The sequence below is a fragment of the Meles meles genome, chromosome 3 (assembly GCF_922984935.1).
Source record: "Meles meles chromosome 3, mMelMel3.1 paternal haplotype, whole genome shotgun sequence".
Lineage (NCBI taxonomy): Eukaryota > Metazoa > Chordata > Mammalia > Carnivora > Mustelidae > Meles > Meles meles.
This window is the reverse complement of record NC_060068.1, coordinates 97,240,782-97,245,343: the sequence shown is the minus strand read 5'-3', so window position 1 is coordinate 97,245,343 and position 4,562 is coordinate 97,240,782. Positions and strand designations below refer to the sequence as shown.

At 40.0% G+C, this 4,562-nt stretch overlaps 1 pseudogene; it reads left to right on the top strand.

Annotated features, from left to right (window-relative positions):
* Window positions 1-2,370: 2,370 nt before the first annotated feature.
* Window positions 2,371-3,583, top strand: LOC123938743 (annotated as a pseudogene).
* The last annotated feature ends 979 nt before the right edge of the window (window positions 3,584-4,562 follow it).

The window sequence follows — 4,562 nt, the reverse complement described above, 5'->3', positions numbered from 1 at the left end:
AAATGAAAACAGATGTTCAAACAAAAATTGGTACATGACGGGGCGCCTGGGTGGCTCAGTGGGTTAAAGGCTCTGCCTTCGGCTCAGGTCGTGATCCCAGGGTCCTGGAATCAAGCCCCACTGCCTGCTTCCTTCCTCTCTCTCTCTGCCTGCCTCTCTGCCTACTTGTGATCTCTCTCTGTCAAATAAATAAATTTTAAAAATCTTTTTAAAAAATCTACCTTATGTTAAAAAAAAAATTGGTACATGAATGTTCACAGCAGCACCACAGTACTCAAAAGATCTAAACACTCCAAATGTCCATCAACTAATGAATGGATAAATATGGTATATCCATATAATACAGCCAAGAAGAGGAATGAAGTACCACTAAATGTTACAATATGAATTCACCTTGAAAACATTATGGCAAGTGAAAGAAGCCAGACAAAAGGCTACATTTTATATAACTGCATTTGTGTGAAATATCTAGAATAGACAAGTCCATAAAGACGGAAAGGTGATTAGTAGTTGCCAGGGGCTGGTGAAGGGGGTTCCAGCTTAAAGGGGCTTGGAATTTCCTTATAAGTGATGAAAATATTCTGGAACTAGACAGTGGTGATGGTTGCACCATATTGTGAATGTGCTAAAAGCCACTGAATTGCACACTTTCAGATTAGATAGCGAATTTTATGAATATGAATTTTACTTCAATAAAAAAAAAATAAATAAGCCACATTGAAACTCCATAAACCTTTTGGCTAATTTTAGGCAGAGCCAACCTTCGCAATGACCACTCACGGAGAGACAATCCTGTGTTGTGAGTGATGTCTAGAGAACACCCCACCAACCCGGCTTCTGCAAACCCCAGTTAAGCAGTAGAGCTGCAAAAGTGTAACTCTTTATTTATTCTACCTGTTGTCTTGACTGTCAAGCTGCAACATAGGAAGTAGAACCAGATTGAAGGAAGATGGGTAAGGGAAAGAGATTTTCAACACAAGAAATGTAAAAGTTCTGAAGTAAAGTCAGAACCTGAGACATCAGAATTTGTGATAGTTGAGGGAAGTGCCAGGAACTGGACCTCAATACAGGATAAGCAGGGAGAGCACTGTTGACCACTCCTGAAATCAATGCTTTCTTTTCAGTCATTGCCTCCTCCAAGTCCTCAGGCATCAATATATACACATACTACTTATACAGAATACACACACACACACACACACACACACACATACATACATACACACATACAGTATATAATCTGAAAAGATGAGGTTTGTCCAGAAATTGGCAAGGTTCAATGGTTGATTCCCCCCTCCCTCCTTTTCTAGTCATGGTTGAGACATTTTGTTTAATTGGGAAAAACAAACTAAAATTCAGTACTGCTGAATCAGAAAGAAAGTTCATTGCAAATGCTTTGACTAAATTTGGTAATGCAGCTAGTGGTTCCATAATTTAATCTCTACCGATAAACCACAGTTAAAGGCACTGCATAAAAGGGTTGTGTTTTTTGCACAAAAACTCATTGGTTGGATCATGATGAGTCAAGGGTCAGATCGGGTTGTATGGATCTCTCTTTTTTCTTTTCCATGGCCTCAAACTGGCATCTTGAAAACAACATTAAGTAAGCTTACCATGGAGGCTAGAAGAACATAAATTTTAGATCTTGGTGATAGACTAATGACTGTCCGTCATCTTTATATGTTAAGAAAAGCATAAATTTCCAGGCAGCAAAAGTTAGGTACTCAACATATTTGTGAGATGAATGATTCAGGCTACGAAGACAGGATGAAAGATGTTGGAAGAAGATGCTGCAAATTCTCCATTAGAGATAAAATTATTTTTCCCCCATATCAGCCTGGTACTTTAGTCCACTTCTTCCATAAAGACATTTTGAATAGCAGTAGGATCAATTTAAAGTTGAGATTACAAACTGAATTTGATGGAAGTTGAAAAAAATGGCATGCAAACATTGGTTTAAACATTTATCCGTGTGGGAAAACTTCCCCTTCAAGTCAATTAAATTATCTTGGACTGCTCCATGTCTTTCTGGAGAAGAAGGTACTTAGAGGGACAATGAAGGTGCTGGATGTGAAGAAGAGTGGGAGCTTTGAGACTTGGAGCTGGAGGTTAATAACAAAAAGAGATGCACCTGGATTCTCCCCAGAACCCACTGTTTTTAAGTGTCAGATGGAATTGGGGCTCCTTTGGCTATAAACTGTGCTTGTTTGATGAAAATAGAAATCAGTCCTTCTCCCCTCAGTGTACAACTCATTACCTACTAGGAGTGTTTCCAACTGTACACATCTCTCTCCCCTATTCCCTGGGTTGTTCCTTAAGCCACAAAAAGCTGCACCCCAGCTTGTTTGACGTCTGTCCTCTCAAGTGTCGATGACGCTGGGTCCCAAGGGAGGTATAGGTTTTGTGGTCAAGCTCCATGGTATGCCCTGGTCCTGCTCTATTAAGGATATGCAGAATTTCCTTTCTGACTACACAATTCATGATGAGGCTGCAGGCATTCATTTCACTGGCACGAGAGAAGCCAGGCAGAGTGGTAAGGCTTTTGTTGAACTCGAATGGGAAGGTGATGTAAAAATGGCCCTTAAAAAAGACCAGGAAAGCATGGGATACCAGTACACAGAGGCGTTCAAGTCCCACAGAACGAAGATGGATTGGGTGTTGAAGCACAGAGGTCGAAACAGTGCCTACATAGCCAATGTTGGCTTTGTGTGACTTCAAGGACTCCTAACTGGATGCACCAAGGAAGAAATTCTTCAGTCTTTCTTGGGGCTGGAAATTGTGCCAAAGAGGATCACATTGCCTGTGGACCCCATGGACAAGATTACAGGGGAAGCCTTTGTGCAGTTTGCCTCATAGGAATTATGTCAGAAGACCCTAGGGAAGCAGAAGGAGAGAAAAGGGCATAGGTATATTGAAGAATTCAAGAGCAGTCAGGAAGGAGTTAAGTCATTCTCAGATCACCCTCTGAAGTTCATGTCTGTACAGCTGCTGGGCTTTATGATCACTCTGGCACAGCCAGGAGGTATACTGGCACTGCCATACAAATGGGCCTAGAGAGGATGAGGTATGGTGCTTCTAGTGCAGTGATGGCTATGGCTTCACCACCCATCTATTTGGAAAAGACCTCAGTTACTATCTCTTGGACATGTATGACGACAGATAATGGAGACAGCGGCTTCTCTGTACAGAGTACTACTGCACACTGTGTCCACATGAGAGGGCTGCCATAAAAAGCCACAGAGAACAACATTTGCAACTTCTTCTCTCCATTCAACCCTGTGAGGGTCTATATTGAGATTAGCCTTGTTGGAAGAATGACAGGTAAAGCTGATGTTGAGTTTGCCACTCCCAAAGAAGCTGTGTGTAGCAGCTATATCCAAAGACTGGGCCAACATGCAACACAGATATGTTGACCTTTTCCTGAATTCCACAACTGGGGCCAGCAATGGGGAATCCAGCAGCCAGATGATGCAAGGCATGGGGGTGTCAGCCCAGTCCACTTACATACAGAGGCCTGGAGGGGTAGTTTGTGAGTTGGTGTTACGGGGCTGGCTGTGGTAATCAGAACAGCATGAGTGGATAGTTTTGTAGGAGCATTTGAATTATTACAATCAAATTTTCACAAGCCACCAACAAGCAGTGAAAAGTAATTATTACTCTAGAGGAAGAAGCTGTGGGACCCATTTTGCACCATAAGTTTGTGAAATCTTATTTAAAAATTATCTCTTCAGTATTTTCCCATGCAAACGTTCTTCTAGCATGTAATACTGAGTAAACTAAAACTATTTTCAGCTTTTCTCGGTCAACATTTTGGTAGTATACTTCAGAGTGATGTTATCTGATTTAAAGTAGTTTTAATAAATTAAATGGATCCACATCACCATGAATACATTGGGAAGATGTGCTTTTTTGGGGGAAATTCAAGGTCTTAGATCCCTAATTCAAAGAGGAACATTTCTCATGTTTGTTCATTTTAGTTTATTTTCACTATAAATCTTTTAGTTAAGTTTAAGCTTTTAAAATATAAGTTAGTTTTGAAAACTGAGATGCATTACTAATACTCTAGGAATTAGTGAGGCCTTGACTTAAAACTTTCTTTGTTGAAGAGATTGTCCTTAACAAATGGTGTTGGAAAAACTGGACAGCCATACGCAGAAGAATGAAATTGGACCATTTTCCTATACCATACACAAATGGATTCAAGACCTAAATGTAAGACAGGAATCCATCAAAATCCTAGAGGAGAACACAGGCAGCAATTTCTTTGACCTTGATCATAGCAACTTTTTGCTGGACATGTCTCCAGAGACAAGGGAAACAAAAAGGCAAAAATGAACTATTGGGACTTCATCAAGATAAAAAGCTTTTGCACAGCAAAAGAAATAGTAAAAAACAAAACAAACAAACAAAAAAAAACAAAACAAAACACAAAAAAACTAAACTAAAAGGTAACCTATCAAACAGGAGAATATATTTGCAAATGCCTTATCAGATAAAGGGCTAGTATTTAAAATCTATAAAGAACTTAACAAACTCAATACCCAAACAACAAAAACCCAGTC